At 31.9% G+C, this 24,486-nt stretch overlaps 1 pseudogene; it reads right to left on the bottom strand.

Annotated features, from left to right (window-relative positions):
• Positions 1-4,797: 4,797 nt before the first annotated feature.
• On the bottom strand, positions 4,798-22,496 carry LOC132040113 (MADS-box protein SOC1-like; annotated as a pseudogene).
• Positions 22,497-24,486: the final 1,990 nt, after the last annotated feature.

The raw sequence follows: 24,486 nt of genomic DNA on the forward strand, positions 1-24,486 counted from the left end.
AAGCTACCTTTTCCTTATAAATAGAGAGGTTCTCTTCATTGTGTTTACATCCCTCAAGAGAAATAAAGTATTCTCCTCTCTTCTCTCTTTCTCTACAAATATTCTTGTTTTAGTTTTATTGTTTTATAACAGTTCGAGCTTTTTTCAATTATTTTAAAAATAAATATTTGGTTATACATATTATAGTCAATCTTTCGCTCCGAACTTCTGTAAGCAACCATTTGAATACCCAACTCAATTCCAATTGCTTTTATCGATACTTCATCTGAAATTGGTCGGCGCCAAAGAAGATGAGCGGCAGAGACACAACTAATCTTTAATTTTGTTTCATTTTTATTTTTTGATTTTGTTATGAGATTTCGTCAGCTAATTGGAAAATAAGGTCAAATTTGTACCTAATTTGTAATGGTGGACACATGATTGACCCTAATTATTAACGGATGTATTTAAATAATTTCGCATTGTTCAGCAGTAAGTTTGAACCTTTCCCCTTTTTCAAATAGAAAAGATTTCCCCTTAAAAAGCTTTAATATATTTTAAGGTGAAATGTATGTTCGGACACAACCTTAATTTCCAAATATTCTTTTTCAACTTAACTTCAAATACAATTTTTATTTTCTTTAACTATCACCTGATTCATGTCAAACCTCTATTTAGAACTCCAGAGCAAATTAAGCTAGCGTTTGGCCATAAATTTTGGACCAGAATCTGAAAATTAACTAAAAGTCTGCCGGAGGGGGCAGACTTATCTTCAAAATATTTTCAAGTTTCATAGCCAATTTTTGGGAGAAATTTCACTTCCACAGATAAAGATTCAATTTTTTTTCCAAGTAAAATGCATGTCCATACACTTCAAGTTCTAAAAATCAGAACATAAAAAACTCAAATTTTCAAGTTTCAGTTTTAACTTCAAAATTTATGGCCGAACAGAAGCTAAGAGCGATGTAATCTCAACTACTCACTATATCCTTCGGTATGAGGCAAATGTATATTAATAGACTAGTGTTTGCACAGAGCGTTACACGTGTATTATTATTATTATTATTATTATTATTATTATTATTATTATTATTATTATTATTATTATTATTATTATTATTATTATTATACCTGTTATTACAAAAATCAATATATTAAAACTTCGTAAGAAAAATAAGTCGTTAATTTGATAGGCAATAAAATAATTTAGTTCATAATGTAATAAGAGAAAACACATACATAAGAGACAATTGATAACGTTTTGAAACATCAATTAAACTAAAATTTCAAAAAATATATATTCAATGTTAAAGCAAGTGGGCTTACATTATTTTTGGAGAAAAAGGTGCAATATATTTTAACCTAGGTATATATGAGACTCCCAAAATGAAAGAAAATGCTACATTTCAACTTCCATGACAAAATTTGTCCACTTATATACCTCTCATCCACAAAATTAACTTGCAAGTGCAATCCGCAATATGCAAAAATATTTTTCCACTTTAAAATTTACTTAGCTTCACGTGCACAAACTAAAGAAACAAAAAAGAAGCTTGAACTAACACAACTAAGCAGTCATTTACGGTCACATAACTTCTACTTTATTCAATTTCACTTGATAATTCATATATTTACCTTCAACTGTTTTACAAATGAATATTAGTCTATCCGTCAAATTGTTCGTTGACAATTAGAGAGCTCGCAAACATCTATATCATGTAAACTAAATTTTCTACAATTAAAAAGCAAATATTAATACAAAAAGGTACACTTAAAGAAAGTTCATAACAAAGTAAAAGACAAATTACATCAAAATTAAAGGTGAAAGAAGAAGAATGATATATTTGGTTTCATACATATTGTTTCAATGGCCAAAAATAATGGCTAAAAGTTCTATCATATCACTTGAATGGATCAAATTGCAAATGAATACTGAAGCTAACATGTCATCATAAGACCTTTTCCCTATATATGATGTTCTTCTCCACCTGTACTCAATTTACTCATTTTCTCCATCTTCTTTAGCCATTTTTTCCTTTAGTACCTGCCTTCTTTGTTGTCCCCTCATTTGCAGCTTTTGTTTTTCATTTCCGATGGTTAGTATCCATCTTTATAAGTTGGTTGTTAAATAGCAGTGGAAAGCAACTGTTCAAATTCATATATTAATTCTTAATCCGATTCTTAAATAACAGTTGAGTATGACTAGTAAAATTCAACTTATAATTGTGAGACTGACTTATCAAATTCATTGACAGGAAGAAAAATTCAATTTGTTTATTGGTTTGTAAAGAAATAATAGAAAGATTCGTGAATTTACTCTAGCTAGAAATCAATACAAAGATTACCAAGTGCATTAAACATTAATATGTTTATACATTCAAGAGACAATTTATGTCGCTGATTCATCGTACAATACTCAAAAAATAAATGTATATTTACACTTTTGTACAAAATTATTATAGGAGTAATGATTGGTTGAAGGGTAAAAAGTTGTTCAACATTTTATGGATATTTTGATAATTCAACTTTCAACATAAGACTTCCCACTTTTAGAATAGTATAGATAGATAGATATGGATGTGAGTTTAACTGAATCAACCTTTTCTACTTAAATTGTACATTATATATATAAAAAGAATCTGAAATATAATAAAATTTAAGTTTTGACCAATTAACTGAACACTCATAATTTAGGAAATTTAAATTTTAAATTCGTCTCTATATTTTTCGACATGTAACCAGAGCTTTCTTATCCAAGTGGGGCTGGAACCCTATTGGCAGATACGAAAACGCTTTGATGAATTTGTTTGATTATTTGAATGTCTCCACGTTTAATGTGTGCCAAATTATTGCAAGGTCAAAACACAAACCTCACATGCTACTCTGGAAAGAGTACTGAAATTGAAGGTCTCAATTTAACTCTTAAGGAAGTATTTGAATGGAGGAGATATTTTGTTTCTAAAGTCATATAATACAGTAGGAAAAATCTACATATCTAGATATTAAGAAAAAAATAGAAGTGATGTTGTATAGACATATAAACCAAAGATAAATTGTACAATTTCACCTATATATCAATTATTTCAATGGGGTACAATATTATTATTACGATCCAAAACTAGAGGGTCGTGTGATTATTGGCACCTAGTGAACTATCCCACCCACTATATGAAGGGACTTTTACCTAAGAGATATAAAATTAGGGTTAAAATTACCCGGTAAGCAGAATAATTTGTTTCTCAATAAGTACAATAATTCCATTTTGCAAAATATAAACATACAATTATGTTGTTGTATATAATATGTATGTCGTTTGTATGTCAATATATGTTCATTGATACATTGGACATACAAATAACATACCCTCGACATACAAAATACATACTACAACTTATTCACCGATACATTGGACATACAAATAACATACCCTAGACATACAAATAACATACTACAACTTATTCACTGATACATTGGACATACAAATAACATACCCTCGAAATACAAAATACATAGTACAACTTATTCACTGATACATTGGACATAAAAATAACATACCGTCGACATACAAAATACATACTACAACTCATTGTTCTTCTTCCTCTTCGAGTTGCAATCTGAAATTCGAACCAAAGCCAACTCTATTCTTCACGAAACCACCTCGAAATTGACGTATAAGCTCCAACGAATATTCTCAATTGTTTGCAATAGACCCAATCCAAACAAATAACAATTTTGCAAAACTTGATTTTTCAAATTAAAAGTTTCGAAGTTTTTCAATAACCGTCCATGGAGCTTTTCATAGAGTTTATAGCTTTGGCTGTATTTGGTGAGAAAGAGAAAGATGGAGCGAAAATGGGGAACATTTGAGCCCAAAATGGAAAGTATTCATTAACGCCTACTCCCTTACATTTTCTATTATTTTGCTATAATTCATAAAGTGTTGTTAGATTTTGTAATTAAGTATAAATACCCTTAGTAATTGTAATTATTTTGTAATTAACTATAAGTACCCTAAATAATGGTAACTAGGACTAAAAGAACCTATTCGCGTAAAACTATCCTATATGAACCGCTTAATATTGCATCTCGAACTCAACAAACAGGATTTCAAATAGTAACATTTTCCTAAAACATGAAACATAAATGTATAAGTCCAACCAAACAAAAACATGAAACATAAAAGCATAAGTCCAAACCAAAACACGAAACATAAACGTACAAGTCCAACCAAACCACAATATACTCCATCCGGTCCTATTGACTTGCCACTTTTGTTAGAAGTAGTTATTTCATAATATTTAATTTTTAGAAACTAAATAAAAAAAAATTATTTATTGTTTCCAGTCTACCATTATTGCTCTAATAAATGTTCTACAAAGAGAAAAAATTGAGACATCAAAGAAGGAAAAAAGGTCATTAGTCAAGTTATTAGAATAAATATTATTAATGTTCTCTTAAAGTGTGCGCAAGAAGTTAGACAAATAAATAAAATCAGACAGAGTATACTATTAATGTAGCAATGGATATTTCAGATTCTTAAACTTATTATTTATGAATTCAACTTCGACATCACCCGGTAAAAATTAATCCTTAAACTTCAAAAAGTACTTTTGAATTAAAAGAATGTTTCAAGTTGTAACCAGGATCCAAAAGTCAGTAGAGTAAAATTACATAAAACACTTGCGTGTTGTCAACCAGAAACTTAGTTGGACCCAAACACAAATAGGAAATATCTCAGGCTAGTCCAAAATTGTAGGTGTAATGCATAGACTTAACTCAATAGAAGGATGAGAAATGAAAACAAAATGACAAGTCAGATTCCAAAATGTCCACATTGATTTTTTTAGATATTGAAAGTGATACAACAACCAATATACATCCAACACGACAAAAATTATAATTACTGCCTCATTATTGACCAAAAATAAACATATGCCAATTTTTTGCTTTGGTCATCAACTCAATAAAATTACATTTGCAGTAGCTCGATGTTATGGGTATTGGGACTTCGTCTTTCAGGAGGGCCAATAAATAGCTGTCTCTACATCCACTGTTTGTCTCTGAGGATCTTCCTTTTCTTGTCGATCAATAAATAAAGGCAGCGGTCGGACTTCACACTGAAGAACAAATAAAAGAATGTTTAGCTTTTACATATAGTTCTTGAAATACATATCGGAGACAAGCAGAGGCAGATCCAGGAATTAAGTTTTATGAGTTCAATGAAGATTTTTAGCATTTAATTTATGGGTTCAAATTTGAAATTCGGGAAAATCCATTATTGCTATTCTTTGGTGCGCAAGACGGGTAACTTTCTCACATTATGTCTGATAATTACAAACACAGAGATGAAAATGTAAACCGCACTAGAGACGAGCTCTGACTGTGAAGGCTGCTGGTGAGGGAAATCGATCCCAGATCTCCCACGTGAAAAATATAAGTTCAAATTTACTATATGTTACAATTTTAGTGGATGTTTACATATATCTTTATGCTCCGCATCAACAGAGTTTAGATGACTCCGATGCCACTAACAGTACCTCCGCCTCAGAGCAAAGTGATGAGTTTTCAGGCAGGGGTAAGAAAAATTAATAAATGCATGAAATTTTTCACCTTTTTCAGCAATTCTGCATTTTCCTCCCGTAGGACTTTTTCCTGAGAAGAAAGAAACTTATAAAAACTGAAATGTAAATAAAACAAATAAATAAATAGATTAATAAACTAATTAATTCTGGATACAGTAGTATGCATTTACCTCGTCCTTTAGAATAACAATATGTTCCATGAATAGCTGGTTCTGGAATAAAACAGAAGAAGATTGCCGAATATTAATTCCATTGTAAGAGCTTCACTTTACATTATTACTTCATCCATTTCACTTTTGCAAGAATTTGTTTTATTTTATTCTCTTTAAAAAAGAATGATTCCTTATTAAATTTAAAAATAATTTCGTTTAATTTAAACTTCACATTTTACGCGAGAGTCACACAAATACTATGACTTGTTAAATATTAGTATAAGTTTCCAATAGTTTTATCTATAGTTACAAACAATTATGGCATAGTTAAGATTTAAAGTTCCAAGTCGTCATTTTTTTCCCGCAAATTTGTACCCAATCAAATAGATTATCATTCGGTAGCTACGATACGAGTCAACATCACATAACCACACAAAATAACAAAGAGCAGCAAGAGCAGCAACAACAACAACAAAGTTACTATTTATATACTCCTTCGTTTCTATTTAAGTGTTAGCTGTTTAAAAAAAATGTTTCCTTTTTATATTTGGTCACTCTCTAATTTCAACATTCTAAATGACATGTTTAAATAGGACTACAAGAGTCAAGAGGCATTTTGATACATCAACACATCTTTAGTTTAAGTTCACAATATTCAAAAGTCTTAGGAGTGGACATAATTTGAAATCAATGACGTGAAATCATGATAATTGGAAGTTGAAGTTTTATTTGGACATGCAATTTGAATTTCTTTAGTTGTATTTTTTCTCATAGAGATAAAAAACCCACAGGCTGTGAAAACCATAAAAAAAAAAAATCTTATACAATCTTATCAAATGAGCAAATCATAATTCATAACAAAATTAATACGCTACTAGAAAGTCTTTCTAAGAAATACAACATCAATTGATTAAACTTTAGTTCAATAAAAAGAAAATTGAAAATAAGTTGTAGTGTAACTCTCTTTAATATAATCCCCCCACATGATTGGTAATAGTAAATTTGTTATAAATATACTATCAACTTGCAAATCATTTCATAATTTGATATAAATGGTTGGTAAACATGGTTGGTGAATATATCTACTAACTTATGGATATTTTTTTTACAAAATATAAACTTATGGGTCAAGTTTACTTTAAAAAAAATTGAAATCATGATTTGGAATCCCAAATCATGCCTTTTTGGATGATTTGGGATTTGAAATCATGATATGAAGTTGAAGTTGAAATTTTGTGCAAATTGCATAAACAAATGCTGATTTGAAATCATGCTTTCATATCGCATGTCCAAACGCCTACTTAGTTTCTTAAATTCGTCTTTCAGTCAAACTTAGACATTTAAATTAAGACGGAGGGTGTGTAATACCTGTCTTGCCCTAATGTTTCTTAAACTTAGATCCAACTGTTCTTCAACCTTTTCAAGTTCATCAATGGAGCAAGAATCTAAATCTTCTCCTAAAAGCCTTCTGCAATAAACAAGAAGAACGAAATATTTCAGAATCATGCCAATTTGTTAATACACAGTTAACAGTTTAGCTTATTGCTTAGCTTAATTATGATATTAATGCAGCATTGAAAAGTAGTAGAGAACCTTTTAGAGTTTTCAAGAAGCTCCAGCTTCCTACCCATGCTAACAACCTCCTCTTTCAAATGCTACAAAACAATTCAACAAACAAAAAAGCTTTAGGAGCCTATATTGAAAAAGTTCTGAAAAGATTCTGAATGAAACTGTTCATCTATAGCAGCACCCGTTATCAAACGTAACAAACTTATAGCAAGATCAACTGAAAAACATAGAAGTTCTATGTATGCACAAGTCTATACTAACTCAATATTGCGTTTGAAGTTGAAATGTTTGGAAAATATTAAAGTAATCAGTCTTGGTCGTTAGAAAGTTGGTACAAGGGTTTTAAGATATTTGCAAGGAACCAAGAATTTTAAACTTTACTTGTAAATATTCCGGCACCTTAAAGGTGGTTGGATATTCAGTCCCAAATATGGACTGGTGTAAATTTACTTTGGGGTACATGTTCCTTCTTGTTGGAGGTGATGATTCTTGCATAAGTGTATAGCAAACTATTGTTGCAACATCCACATTTGAGTCTGAGTTTATAGCATTACTATGAAGCTACGTCATACACGTTATGATTAAAGCATTTTTGGGATTTAGGAAGGTGATTTTTCTTCAAGGCCATAGAGAATATTTTGTAATATCGACATAAAATACTTGATGGTTAGAGATTACGTCAAAAGGCAAGTTATGGGTATTGAGCATGTTAGTACTATTTTGATGATTGTTGGTCGATGTTCATGATGAATCAAAGAACTTTCCCGATACCGATGATGTTTGGGAGAGTTTGGTCTTGTAGTACTCTCTCTGTCCCAATTTATGTGATACAATTCGAATTTCGAGAGTTAAACAAGATAATCTTTTGACTGCGATTTATTCATATGCCCTATAAATATTTTAAATTGTTAATTATTGTGACTTATAGTGCTTTTTATGTAGTTGCTAAATATATAAATTATTTTTTTTAAAACTTAAAGATTATATGTCCGAATTTACGATCAAAATAAAAAAGTTTGACTCTCGAAATCTATCACATAAATTGGGACAGAGGGAGTATTTCTGAAAATTACGGTTTAGGATATCCCTTAACTTATGCACACCACTATTAAGTATGGCATCAATTCAAATGCTATGCGTACTAAACACTACTAAGAGCCAGTTTGGCTTAGCTTAGAAGTTGCTAAAAATAGCTTATAAGTTATTTTCAGCTTTTTTGAGTGTTTGGCTGACCAACTTATAAGTCGTTTTGTGCTTAAAATAAGCCCATCCAAACAGGCTCTAAGAAGACAAGAAAATTAGAAGCTACCTATACACAAGCAATATGATAATAGAAAGATTGAAATATAGGCAAGTTGAGCTCCACAAGTATAGTGATGCTCACAGTAATAATATTGTGATTGCAAAATGGATTGAGTTATATAAACTAACATTTTAAAGATTTTTTTTACACGGTCAAGTCTATTATAGCAGATTGCTTACAATTTTATAGAGCTAGTTACCATGGTTAACGTTTGTTTTAAAGAAATTAGGTATTATTACTTTACAAGTGAATTGACTGTGTTATGTTTTTTATACCGCCAAAGAATAAAACTTAAAACTCTTGTAAAATATATATGTAGCATAAATAAACATGGCATAAACGAAAAGAATACTAACCTCTGCAGTCTGTTGAAGTAATAGTTTGTCATGTTTCAAATTCTTGTCATTCTTCTGATAACGTTCTATTGTCTTTTTAGTACTGTAAAAAAAAAAAAAAAAAAAAAAATCGAAGAAACTCACACTATTAGTTCTCCAATATGTTACTGAACAATAATGGGACGAAAAATGAGGTGCTATAAAGCTGGGGAATCACCATAGCCTAGGTGATCGACAATTTGAACTTCTACTTTGTTGGTGGTTTTAGAATTAAATTCCAAAAATAGGGAACATATAAATCGGCTTTGATAATGTAATTATTGTCCTTAAGGAAGGAGCCTCACTTATGTGTTGTAGGGTTGATGGAAGAATTTCTCTAGGATTTTATAAAATCAAAATGAAGTTCGAGTTTTTAACAAATAACTCGAACTCCCCACAAGAACTAAAAATAGATGAATTTTAATACTTTGTTTTTGGAGAAGACACGGGTACCTATAATACCTCCAGGAGTCTGTTGGAATTAAGAGACTCAATCCTTATAAACAAGCACAAGCACCTTTTTAAAAACAACAATCACGTAATTGAATAGAAAGACTATCAAAAAATGTTTTGAATAATTAATTAGTAACAAAAACGTATTAAATGAATAGGATAAAGGGGAAATGACCCAATAATACCACTTAAGACACTATTTTACAAAACATAAGAATATTTTCCTTATATATAAAAACATAACAATTTATTAGCAAATCAGATCAGATCTGGAAATATAAAAGCCCAAACTTCCCTTACCCTTTTTCCAGCCGCCCACGCTTCCCTTCCCCTTCTCCCCCTTCTACTCAACCTCCGCTTCAGATCTAAGAATTATAACAGGTGCCTATGTCCAGTTATGTTAGAGTTTATAACTGAATTGGAAAAAATTGATTATTGCAAAGGAAGATATAGTGACACTCAAAAGAGGTTTATCGTATACGGGTTAGAATTCGGCCTTGACAATCTGAAAAAATAAAGCTCCTCTAAAAGTCTCTTATTAGCGTGTCACGCATGCTAACTTGAGGAGAGAAACGGTGGCTTTTTGTGCTATTATTTCTCTATCATCCTCCATAATTATGGCTGCAACATCAGTGATTGCTTTAAGTGAAAAATGTTGATCATGAGGAGAAGAGTATGAATTTACTACAATTTCACAACCTCGACAAAGATAACCGCAAGATGAAGGAAATATAGTTTTTAACTGGTATTCAAATGTCGGAAGTGGCAGCAATAGAGTTTTCCAAAGAATAATGTGAGAAATCTATACATATTTTGAGTGAAATTTGTAAGCCTTGAGCGAGATATACATATTTCATACACAAAATTTTGAGTGAAATGTTTTAGTCTTGAGCGAGAGATACATATTTCATACAGTTTTCATACACAAAATATTGAGCAAAATTTTTTAAACCTTGAGCGAGATATACACATTTTATACACAAAATCTTGAGGGAAAACTTTCGTATATATTTTGTAAGAATACTTCTATCGTTATGTTTTGTAAACTGAAAAGTAATCGTCATATTTTGTAAATATACTATATTCTTATGTATATATATATATATATATATATATATATACACACGTCATTGTCCGTAAAATGAATTTGATAGGTGAGTAAAACATTTGTTAATTTCAGGATGCTTATGTTCGGCCCAAGCCCAAGTATCCGGCTTTGATTATTTGATAATATAGCCAAACTATTAGGTTCTCTCCAAAATTTCCTTCAACTTATTCAAAACAAGAGAGAACTGTTTAGAAACACTTCTACTTCTACTTTTTATATTTGATCAATGAGGAACAAATTTCTTTCTCTCAAATACTCCATCAAACACTAACTATTCTAACAGGTAAAGATTTTATTTTCCATCTTATAATTCCCTCTCATGTTCCCCTCTAATATCTCTTCTTCTATGTATAACAAAAATTCGAAAAGAAAAAGGTGGTATTTAGTTAAAGTATTAACCTAGCTGTGACCGACTTATGAAAGGGTACTAGATTAAAGGGAAAAGGGCCAAATTTAACCTTGTACTTTGAGAAAAGAATTATATTTACCCCTAGTAAGTTATACTACTAGCCCATATCCTTATTGTTAATAAAATATTAACATTTACCCTCATCCCTAACGGTTGCCCACTGTGGTGTTGCTATGTCAATTATTAAAGGTTGGAGTTAATATGGTTCCATCTTTTTCTATCGAAATTTTAGTACGACTCATTTCTGTGTTCATAAAGTTTCTCAAGCCCTATCAATTGAGGTTTTAATTGTTCCCACAAAGAACCTAAAATCATAAGCTAAATTTGATTTTGAAGAATTTAATGTTCTTCCATTTGAAGAGAAAAAACTCTCTCACAATACAAATATCTAATTCTTTCATGGGTAAATTTAATATTAAAAAAGAAGTTCTTTCATGGGTTTAGTGATTATAGTTGATTTATGGTAGTTGTAGTAGTGGGCAAGAGAGAGAAAGGGGATTAATTGGGATGGTAGGGGAAAAGAGAAAGAAAAAGAAGAAAAGGAAAAATAACAAAACTATAATGAAAAATTGAGAGTTTAGTTATTTAATTACGTGGCATTTTTAATTGGGAAGTCTCTTGCCACGGTGGACAGCCAATGTAGACTCATTAATTGACATGGCAACGCCACAGTGGACAACCGTTAGAAATAAGGGTAAATGTTAGTAATATTTTATTAACGGCAAGCATACAGGCTAGTAGTATAACTTACTAGGGGTAAATATAACCATTTTCTCAAAGTACAGGGGTAAATTTGGCCCTTTTATCCATTGATTATTAGAAGTTTTAATATGTTCTCCAATTACAAAGGAGGTGATTTGGTAGTACCTGAAAAGAAGGCAGTACTATTATTTATCTTAAATCATTAGATGAATGCTTTGAATGGAAAACTGAAGATTAATAATATTCCTCATATTCATCTAACCCGCCAATTTAATGTCAAGTGTGCAATTAGGTTAGTCATTTTACAATTTTGTCATGTTACCATAGATCTAATCGTGCTTTTCAATCTAATTCTAAACAACAAAGGGCAGTATCGTTCGCTCAACCTTCTTTTTTACTGAACTCATCTTGGTATCTTAAAGGGAGCATATAATCACCTTGATTTTGCATATCAAAGCATGATAATTTTGGGTCTAACTCAACCTTAATAAACTAGCTTATGAGATGAGAAATGATAAAGACCATATAAGGAGATAGCATCTTAATTATTTCCCCCGTCAATATGAGACACTTAACACTTCCCTACACCCTCTAAGAAGATAGCATCTTAATTATTCCCCCCGTCAATATGAGACACTTTAACACTTCCCTACACCCTATAAGGAGATAGCACCTTATTTCCCTCATCAATAGGATTGACCATTTAGGAGAGTGGGCATGGGGGCTCAATATTGAGTAAACCAAGTAGGCGTTTGGACATGCGATTTGAAATCATGGTTTGAAATCATAATTTGAAATCAGCGTTTGGACATGCGATTTCATCTCATGGTTTCAAACCATGGGATGAAATCCCAAATCATCCAAAAAGGCATGATTTTGGGTTTCAAACCATGTCCAAACGGCACCCAAGAATATGAATGAGTCTTGTTTTAATACCATGATAAAAAATAAACAGTGGTCCTAACTCTACCCTATAAGTTAGTTCATGAGGTGATGATACCAAAATCATATAAGAGATAACAACTCATTTCCTCCACTGATGTAGGAAACTTACAAAGCACATGGGTGAATTTTTGTTTTTTTCTCTCCTTCGTTCCTTACACCTTCACAATATATTTCATGTCCTTGAATTCACGGCTGATAAAAATGAGTACTTTGAATATCATCACCTTTCTTATTTTCTTTGTGAAGATCGGGCAACGGGAAAAACATTTATAGAGAGGAGCCTTGAACATGGTCTCCATAAACTCCATGCAGCTAAAAAGTTTACCTCACAAACTACAAGTATTAGTGGTGTCAAAATCCTCATGATTTTCGGCGGGCATAATCATTTGGGTTATCTTGAAACAACAATTATTTGTTAATTAACTGTCGCTAGATGCTTAACCTTCCTAGTAGCCCCAATAATGTGTTAATTTTCCTCCTCTACTCAAAGTTGTATTTTCCCTTTCGCAGTCAAGATTATTTCATCCATTAGCTTAATTAAGTCTAAGGTATGGGCCTTGCCTTTTACCTTTCAAGATCGGGCAATTTACAGGATTGCCCTTCGCTGGGGATGGTCTTTAATTTTGGCCCTCAAATTGGTGGTCTTTTAACCCTCTTTTTTTTTTTTTTTTGCATTTTTTGACACATCAAATTTCGCCAAGGCCCAAATTCTCCCTTAAGGGCAGAATTTGCATGGACGGAACTCGCCCGAATTTTTTTTTTTTTTTTTTTTTTGGGGTTCAACGCACTGACCCGGGGTATTAGCCGAAGGGCAAAACTTAAAGACCACCCCAAATGAAGGGCAATCCACGCAAAAAAAAGTTCACATAAGGCTTAAGGCATATGCGCCCCCCTAAACTTGCCCTTTTTTTTCCATTTTGACACCTCAACTAAGTGTTGTTCCTATTGAACCCCTGAACTTGTCCTCAAGTATGTCTATCAAACCCCCTAAATCTAATTTTTATTAGAAGCAGAAATTAAATTGGGAAAATGAAGGTGGAGTAATATTTTAGACATGTGGTAAGCTATTCTTTAGGTCATGGGTGTGCGGTTGTTTATGCTGGTTCTGCTCTTCCACTGTCAGCTTAATTAAGAGCTACTTTTTTTTCCCTCTCAATTGCTGCTAATCTTAGCTAAAAGATGACATAATTAAATTAGAATATAAATTAGCATGTTGCTAAATTGAAGATGGAATACTATGTAAGTCGGATTGTGTTTGATAGACACATTTGAGGACGAGTTCAGGGGTTCAATAGGAACAACACTTAGTTGAGATGCCAAAATGAAAAAAAAAAAAAAAAAAAAAACAAATTTAGGAGGCCGCATATGCATTAAGCCTTCAAATAATAAATGTTTTGAGCGAGTTATCATTATTCATCAAGTGTCATGTCCACATATACATGAATAAAATGGTATGGCTGAACGAAGACATTATCATATAGGGAGTATTTGGTATGAAGGAAAAATATTATTTTGAAAAATGTTTTCCAGGAAGATAAGTGGGTTTCTTACTTATTTTTTTGTGTTCGGTACGTAATCAAAAAATGTTATCCTAAAAGCATTTGTATATAATCTAGACAAATACTATGGGAGTTGGGGTGGGGATAGTAGTGTTGGGTGGTGGGATAGGGCTGAAGATGAGAAGTGTTGGAGGATGGAGAGAACACAATCAATACGGAATGCCACTTGTGGAACTTGTTTTTTCTACTTCCATTAGGGAAGTTATTTTCCTCATTTTTAAGGAACATGTTTTCCTAAATAAAATATTCACCAAAAACTTTGACCTACAGAAGATGAGAAAAATCGGAAAACATTATTCTCTCGTCTTACTATTGTTTATCTTAAAATTTCTAAGGATGAGGTTAGTTTTATTCCTCCGTGGTAGACAATATGAGGGAGGCGAGGTTGAGACGGTTCTGGCATATGAAGAGGAGAAGCATAGATGCCCCAATAAGGAGGCGTGATAGGTTGGCTACGGTGGGTCTTAGGAGAGGTAGAGATAGGATCAAGAAGTACAGGGAGAGGTGATTAGACAAGACATGACACTGTTAAATGCTTTCCAAAATTTGGTCTAAAGAAATACCTTTCAAAATCTCATTCAACACATGGAGGATTTTGAAAAGAAAACTACCTTTTAATGACACATTATTTCTAAATTTCGGAGCAATTCTAATTCAGATTGCATATGTTGTAGAGATCCCAAACCGGACACTTTTAATTATTTGTTTGCATCTAGTGACTTGGCTACATATGTTTGGAACTACTCCTCTTGGCTTTAAAACAAGAGGAATAAATGCCATTTCCATCCTTAACCAGTGGTGGTCCACACATGCTAAAAACCAAGCTCACAAAGTTTTACTGCATATCACCCCTATTATTATTTTTTGGGAATTGTGGAAAGCCAGGTGTAGCAAGAAGTATGGCAACAAGAACATTTCTAGGTATAGAATCCTTCATCAAGTACTCCTCCAAATCAAAGCATCTTTAGGACACCGATTTAGCACTACGGATTGCAGTTGGAGCTGGAATACAATTTGTCTTGTTACTGAATCTTACAAGCCTCAACTTAGAAGCATCATGTTAATGTGGTCCCGTCCAGGAGATAATGAATGGAAGCTTAACACTGATGGGAGCTACTTAGCTGATCAAGGAAAAGCTGGAGGAGGGGGCATTGTTAGAAAGCAAGGTGGACACATGGTAATGGCATTTGCCTCCCCAATCCAGTTCTCCATAAATAATTTCTCATAAGTTCAAGATGATGTCCAAAACATCCAGTGGTGTATAGATCAAAACTTCAACAACTTAATACTGGAGCTAGACTCAATGCTAGTGGTGAACATGATCCTTGGTAAATGTAAAGTTCCATGGAAATTTCAAGGAGATATAAACATCATCCAGCAAGCTATCCTTCATAATAACATCACGACACAACACTGTTTTAGAGAAAGAAATGAGGTTGCAGACCTCTTATCCAAACATGCTAACTTCTTCACTAACAGAGTCACCTACTACAAAGAGTTGATCTTCCTAATGACATCAGAGGAGCAATCAGAATTGACAGGTTGCAAATCCCTGCTTTCAGGATCAGGCCAAAAAATACTCTGGATGGCACTATGATCCTCCATATATCACATTACCTCCATATATCACATTATTGTCTGGCCTAACTATCCTTGGTTAGTTTGATGCCATTTTTTATGCTTGGTATATGCTGTAAATTCACCAAGCTTGATGTGATAATTCCTTTTGTTCATCTTCTCTTGGAGGTTTTGGTTTTATGTCCCCCTCTAATGTAATTATTTCTTTATTTATATACGAGGTAGGGGATAATGTTGAACCCCCCATCACCTCAGGTGAGCATAACCTGGGTGAATGGCTTAAAAAAAAAAAGACAGGACATGACATGACATGACATGACATGACACACCTGTAGCTTAACGGATACATGACCTAGATAGGAGGATATGAAGCGAGGATTAGGGCAGAAGGTTGGTAGGTAGTCGAGCATTGTCAAGTTTCCTTTATCAGTAGTATTATTAGTACTCTCCTACTATCCTATGCTTTGATTTTATTATTACTTGTTTCCTTTGCTTCAGTTATCATAATATTTGTTGTTGCTACTTTTTTTTCTCCATTATTTTCTATATGATTTCTTCACTATTGTATTTCCTTTTCTTACTGATTTTGATATGCTTTACTTTAGTTGATGATCTATTAGAAATAACCTCTCTACCTTTACAAGGTGGAGATAAGGTTGTGTATAGACCACCATCCTCAAACCCTACTTGTGAAATTATACCGAGTATGTTATTGTTGTGAAACATGATGTATCTTTTGCGGTACAAAAAAAAACACTATATCATTTCCTACATGACCTTTGAAAACTTTCATTCTTGCTTTTGAATGCCTTCTCTAATACCAATGGAGCTAGTTTCTCAGATGATAGACATTTAACACATGGTTAATCCAATTTAGTCTCTTGAGCCCTAAAAAATGACATACTATGGTCTGGTCAAATACAAGGTCAGATATCAACATTTATTACATGAGATTGGTGTATATCTTCTTGTTCTTCTTATTCTCTTATATTCAGACATGGTTGGATAATAGGCCCTTGATAATATCATAAGGTACAAAGAGGATGGAAGAGGTAGAGAGACCAACATTTACATACATTATAAAGAACTCTACATAATTCCAAAGGATGTTTTTATAGGTGTGAGTATAAAACTTGATAAATGTCACACACAATCGAATTTTTATTTTACATAATACAAAAGACAATGAACTTAGGTAACACAAAAACTGAAAGAAAACAAAGATATTTTGTGAAATTTTTTTATGTTTGTATTGATTTCCTCATCCTCCATATATACATGTATTTTGTGCAATAAAATAAATAATCAAAATCTGCCTATACACTTGTCACTATTTGATTTGTGTTTTACAACTAATTTTATTTCTTAGCACATGACAAGCTTCTCATCCCTTTTCCTTTTTCTCCATGTCCAACAAAGATAATTAGCATCATTCTCAATCAAGGGCTAGGATTTGTCCATGAGGAGACAAGGGACAAATATGTTGTGTTCAAGATGTTGGAGGTCGAACCATCATCTTCTTCTTCTTCTTCTTTCTTTTCTCTTTTTTTATCACCATTACTGTTCATCTTGTTTGTTGAATAAGAATTCTTGTCCTTCTGTATTTGTATTCCAATAAAAACCATGCACCTACGTATCCTAAAAGTCATTTGAATCTAGACACTTAAACATTTAAGTTTACTATTTTCAACAACCCCTCTTAAACTTAAATGTCTTTTCTTATTCTTCATTCTTTTACTACTACTTCATTTTCAACATCCTCTTTGTTACGCATTTATTTTTCATTCTCCATCATCTTCTAACTTTTGGTCATTAGTTAAACTCTTCTCTTGTCTTATCTTCCTTGAGTCCTTCAAGACTCACACCTTTTCAACCGATGTTCTTCTCTTCACAAACCCGAAGAATTCACTCTTCTTTTGCAAAGCCGACCTCTCAATAGGTCATCAAACCGAACACACACCTTCAATCGAGATTGCCAAAATTTCACCTTTACACCTTATATCGAACAAACGCTCTGATACCACTTGTTGAACATATAAGGCGGGCCCTTGATAATATCATAGGGTACAAAGAGGATGAAAGAGGGAGATAAACATTATGCTCATTTCATATCATTATTTTCTAAACTCTTACATAATATCCTTACAAGGATGTTTTTATTAAAGAGACACTTCTAGTCTGTACTTGATAAATGATTTCATGTGAGCCTAATCTCCTTGAAAACATAATAATGTATCTAGCTTCAGAAGACAATGAACTTAGGTAAATGTGTTATCCTAAAAGTCATTTGAATCTAGACACTTAAACATTTAAGTTTACTATTTTTAACAATTACTACAAATCCCATATTCCATGCTGGTATAAAACATGTTAATCTAGATTTTTATTTTGTTGGGACGAGATGGGTGGAAGGCCTACAATGACCTTAAGGTGTGTTACATTAGCTTATTTTACCAACTAGCTGACATATCGACTAAGGCCTATCTACTAGGTGTTTTCAATTTCTTAGTGACAAGCCTGCAGTTGTGCTTGTCACTAACTGGGGAAGATAATTAGACATGTCATGATACATCTTCAGTTTACGAAGGATAAGATCCTAAATAAGAAGATTTGAAGGTCGAGAATTAGGGTATAGGAAATCCTAGCCATGTGGTAGTACTTTTACAAGTTGTGGTTTTTAATCTTCTCCTACTTAATATTCACATAATATCTTATTCTTCAATTTTACTACTACTTGTTACTTTGTTTGCTTTATTTATCTTGCTATTTTACTGTCATTAGTTTCCTTTTTATCCTGCTTTATTATTTGAACCGAGTGGTCTATCGACCTTCTACGAGCAAAGGTAAGAAAGAAAAACCATGAAACCTCATTTGTGAGATTAACGGGTATGTTGTTGTTGTTTGTTGTTGTTGTCTACGATAAGTGTTATCACTTTGGGATTGTATAACTTTCAAAACGGACAATTTTTGAATAAATATTAAAAAAAAAAAATTGGAATAATGTAAAGTTATGAAGAGATATACAAGGATCATGATTAAGATTTTTATTACGCAATTATTATAATATAGGTCCGAGTAATTAATAAAATAGTGCCTTTTTATTGTATAAATGAAGTTATTCTCTAAGACCGTTAAAAACAGAATATATCGCAGTCGTCCATCTTATTGGCATTAAGTGAGTGATATTTTTTCTGATGAGATAGATTGAAAGATTACTTGGTGGTAAATTTAAAGGTTCAAGAATGAGAATGAGACTTTTTTTTTTATTAAGGTGGCCCAACAATTCCACGATGGCCTAAATCAAGAGCAACTAGGAAAGGAAAACCAAGAAATCAAAGATTTATCCAAGGTTACCTGGTGTGTCTACGATAATTATCACGAGAGTATAACTTTCAAAACAGCAAAAAAAAAAAAAAAAAGTTGGAATAATGTAAAAGAAGAATATACAAGAGATGAAAGAACACGAAGGCACGAAGGTGCTGAGTTTAATAAGGAAATTCAAGTTGCAGAAAATGAAGAAATCTGAGACCATCAAAGAATATTCAGATCTGTTGCTTGGCATTGTTCACAATGTACTTAAGATTACTTGGTGGTAAATTTAAAAAGATCATTCTAAAAAAAAGTATCTATAACTACCTTGGCAAACACAAAGGATTTGTCCAAGGTTACCTTGTCAGAATTGCTAAATACATTGCAGGTACAAAAGCAAAGTAAGCTTATGAGGCAAGATATTATGGTTAAAGGAGTCTTGAAAAGCAAATATAAAAAGAATAAAAAAATTATCCACCTTGTTAGCACTGCAGCAAAAAGATCATCCTCTATTCAAATGTTGGAAGAAGCCAGAAGTAAAATATGATTATTGGATGAATGACAGTAGTTGTACAAACCACATGACACGTGACCAGAATTTTTAAAGACTTCGTCTTGCAAAACAAGTAAATCAGAATCGAGAATGGTGACATATTCTAGCAAAAGGGAAAAGGAACGTTGCAATCCCAACAAGTATAGGTACACAAAACAATTTTGAATTTTCTTTACGTATGCGATATTGATCAAAATCTGTTGAGTGTCGACCGATTCTTAGTGAGGAAAAAAATTAAATTGTTCTTCGAAGACAAGTAATGTCGAATCCTTGATGTCATGACTAGCAGGAGATCTTTCGAGTTAAGATGAGAAGTACGGTTTCTCATTTAGTCCAATAGAAAATTAACATTGGAGCTAGAAGAATATACATAGTGCAGATGGATATTCAAAAGGTTTTAAAGAAGATCTTCTTGGAATTTGAAACTCCCCTTCCTTTTTGAATTACCTTCGAGCGAGTTCAAGTTGCTTTTGATGTCGTAGCAGCCGAGAGCTAATTTGGTCTACTAGCCGCTGCAGTCCTTCTATTAACCATTCTTTACCCCGTAGAACAAGCAAAAGATCCAAGACAAAAAAAAATGAAAGATAATCCTCCATATACGGACATATGTGTACTTGCTTGGCATGAAGAAACTATCAACTTTCCAAGAAGGAATAAAGCAACGGAGAAATTATCAACATTTCAGAAAAATAAAAGTTGGTAGCAAGTTGACAAGACTCAAGACAAGATGGAAGCATGGACACAAGCCAGAATCTTTTGTTGATATTCAAGAGGAGCAACTTGGAGAAGTGAATCAAGTTAACGGCAAGATCTAAGATGAATTGGCATGTTTATTCACTAGGCTGATTCCAGCCAAGTCTAGAATTTGCAGTTCCTAAAGCAAGGAGTGTTAGGATTATGCATTTAAGTTGTATTCAATGGAGGAAATTGTTGGATTTTGCATTTGTTAGTGCTATAGTTTTCTAGAATAATTAGTTGTTTAGTTGTAGGAGAAGTTTAATAGTGAGTTAGTAGAATATTCAGTTTTTTAGTTTTAGTAAGAGTCTAATACATTTGTTGTAGGAAGAGTCTACTAATTTATTTTTGTGCCTAGATAAAGACTTATGATTAATGAAATTTATATGACACAATTTTCATTCATATTTTCTACCTTGTTGTTTGCATCTCTCCAAAAAATCATAACAGAAATCCCCTGAGTGAAGTTGTCCGAAATCAAAGCTAATCAATGAAGTTGCAACACTTTCAATGAAGACATAAAGCTAAATATTACAACTGCCAATTTCTGAAAGTTATCACGGGAAATTTTGTCTAGTTAATTCGTATTAGCTGTGTTAAGATACTCCCTTATGAAACAACTCCACTCTTGTTTCATTATCATCAAGTCTTTACTCGAGTATTAAATACAACATGTATCCACACTAGTAAACAAATCTTACCTATCCATAAACAAAAGACAGAAAAATTATTTCAGTCTCTTGAATAATAATAGCAAATAATTTATTTTATTTTTTAGATTAATAATCCGTCTTTTTATGAGCGGTTATATGCTACTATCATTTAGCTGAAATTAGTATGTAGAAGTTAAAACTCTCTCTCTTTGCTTACACTAGAGAAACTAAAAAAGGAAAGATTATCAGAAGTTGGTTTCCACTTTGGTTTAGCACTGAGTCATAAACAGGCAAAAAGTGAGTGGGGTATTGGGAATAACGATTGTTTGCAAGTACAATTTCCCTTCAGGTATCTCCATATTATATTCCATAAAGCAAGCCACAAGTAGCATCTTGTCACATACTTCAAAATTTTACTTTCTTGTTAGTAGAGTAGTATGCCACATATTTTACATAAAATCGTCTGGAAAAATGTAGAATTTACAGCTTAATCAAGAATCGTACATATATTATAAATACTTCATGTACTATGATCATGGAATCAAGAGAAAGATATGGGAGAAACCCACAAAAGAAGGATTATTATTTGGACTCAAAAAAGAAGAAGAAGAAGAAGAAAAAAAACAATAGCAGAAACAACAAGGGACCCTTTAGCACAGGTAGCGGTTGTGATCATTGTACTTGGTACTTGTTTTGTCACATTAAATCCCTAAAGGCCAGTTATTAGTTCATAAGGATCCTAAAGAGAAGTATAATAACGATTATTAAATATAGAGTAATCTTTATTTAATTTGTAGCAAAGAGATATATGTATGTACCTGGAACTTGAGAACTCATAAAGCTTTCCATTTTGAGAAAAAACAATAAGACTAACTTCAGCATCACAAAGAACTGAGAGCTCAAAGGCCTTCTTAAGAAGTCCACTTCTCCTTTTAGAGAAAGTCACTTGCCTGCTTGTGGCATTTTCAATCCTTTTTAACTCAGTTTTCCCCCTTACCATTCTTCTTGAGTAATAAAATCAACAACCTAAGAAGAAGTAATCAAGATTTGAGACACAAGCAAACCTTGGATGTGAATAATCTCTTAAAGGGTCAACTTTTAAGTCAACTAAATCAAGAAAGCCTAGCAATTCATGGGAAAAGTTTCCAAAAATAGAAAGGCACTAAATCAAGATTTGAGACAAGCAAATCATGGATGTGAATACTCTGTTAAAAGGGTCAACTTTTAAGACAAAAAATTCAACCAAATCAAGAAATCCTAGCAATTCATGAGAAGTTTCCAAAAATAGAAAGGTACTAAATCAAGAAGTGGATAAATTGATTGACCCCAAAAAACAAAAAATCAGATCTGAAAATGACAGGAGAGGAAGAAAATTTAGTAGGTAAATTGTAGAGTGAAGACTCAAATGCTCAAAGAGTTGTATAAGAAACCCTAGCTAAGAAGATTATTGACCAGGAAAAAGAAAAAGTAAAAAATGAAGAGCATTGATTTGTCAAGACTTTTCTGCTAGTGTATTATCTTTCCCTTTTGAGTTGCAACTGGGGGTGGGCGTTTGGTTTTCGGTTGGATATATGATATATATTTCGGGTGAACAAAACACCGAACAACTAAGTTCGATTCGAAGGTTTCGGTTTTTTAAATTTCGGTTGGTTCTTATGTCTTTTTCAATTCGATTTTTTTTAATATAATATTAGAAGCGATTTCAGAGAGTTCATATTCTCAAAACAAGAAATTCCAGAGAGAGATAAAAATAAAATAAGGATAAGAATAGAAAATATAATCATATAGGATTTGGTTATATACATACCGTAAGAATAATTAAATCATCGACATACATTAATTGGAGACATCTCTAGGACCTTTCTTTGTTTAAATTTTTTCAAACGTTGGAAAATTAGGATACAAATGTAAAAGAGGACTTATTACCTTAGTTTTTTTGGTTTAACCGGTATTTGAAATATTTTAATTTTTGATGGGTAATGTAAATTTGCGTCGATTTTGCGTTCAATTTTATCAACCTATTTCGAAACGGCAGACGCTACTTGTCATAGGGAATTTTCGGGCTCGATTGATTTTTGAAGTTTTAATTAAGAATGCCGATTTTTCGATTTTCATTTATCGCCCACTAACAAGAACAATAAGCCGGATATATGTATATATATAGTTAAAAAAGACATAAAATGATTAAGGAAAGAATGCCTCTTATGTCCTTTTCTTCTTTTGGTAAACTTACTAAAACAGTTCCAAAGAAAGAGATAAGAATAAAATAAGTATATGGTTGGCAACAAGGGAGAATCATCGAGTATTTAATTCGTGAAGACGCTCTCTAGGACCACCAATGGCTAAAAAAACGTTTTATTTGAGATTCCAAATGAAAACCTTATTTTTTATTTAACCGGTATTCGGAATCGACTGACTTGATTAATGTAAATTCATGTCTTCTTTGTAAAATTACCTAATATAACAAACTAAAGAGCTCCTTGTCATGGGAATTTTATAATAATTAAAATTTTATAAAAATAAAATATCTATTATTACCACAACATAAGTGTAGAGACTTCACGTTCCAACTAACAGTGGTAAACTAAAGGAATATTTTGATTTTTTTTTTCTTTTCTTGCCTATTCTTTCTTCATATACAGTCAGACCTCTCTATAACTGTATCTAGCATATAACAACATCTCTCTATAACAGTTAAGTTTTTTCGGAACCGAATTTTTATATTATATTTTACTTCTGTATAACAGCATTTAACCTATAACAACAACTGCCAACTTTATAACAGTACGCAATTTGTAAAATTACCCCCAATATAACAACTATTTTTTTTTTGGTAATATAATAATTAACCATCTTTATAAAAATGGAATATCTATTATTATTAATAATAAGTGTAGAGATTTTGACCAAATATTTAACTTGATACTTTAATATACTATATTTGTGACAGAATATTACATATGAATACATATTTTGCAATATAGTTGTCTTCTATTTTTATTTATAAACAATTTTCAAAAAGGAAAACAAGTGTTATATCATCACTAAGAGATTAGAATCTACCAAACAAGGTACAATTATAAAAATTTCTTTCATCAATCTTGAAAGAAATTAAATTTCAAGTAGATTTAAAATGTGTGTCTTAGAGCTTAAAACTTTATAAATTCAATTATGAATGTATTGGAAAATTGAATCAACTTTTTTTAAAGTTTAGTTAGTGAAGTATGTATATCTTTGAGATTTAAAATTTAAATAATTTTGTTATTTTTTATAACTTTAAAAAATTAAAAATCAGATTTTATACATTTTTTTTACCTATAACAGCCAACTATTATGTAAATGTCAAATGTTGTTATAGGTGTATAACAGTCATTCTCAGTAACAGCAAAAAAAAAAAAAATTCAGACTCAACAATGTTGTTTTAGAGAGGTTTGACTTTAGTATCATGACCTTATTCCTTTCTCTATTCCGGTATATCTTTAAAAGAAAAATCAAGAAGTTGAAATTTAAATTTGAGAAATAT

This window comes from Lycium ferocissimum, chromosome 12, assembly GCF_029784015.1.
Source record: "Lycium ferocissimum isolate CSIRO_LF1 chromosome 12, AGI_CSIRO_Lferr_CH_V1, whole genome shotgun sequence".
Classification (NCBI taxonomy): domain Eukaryota; kingdom Viridiplantae; phylum Streptophyta; class Magnoliopsida; order Solanales; family Solanaceae; genus Lycium; species Lycium ferocissimum.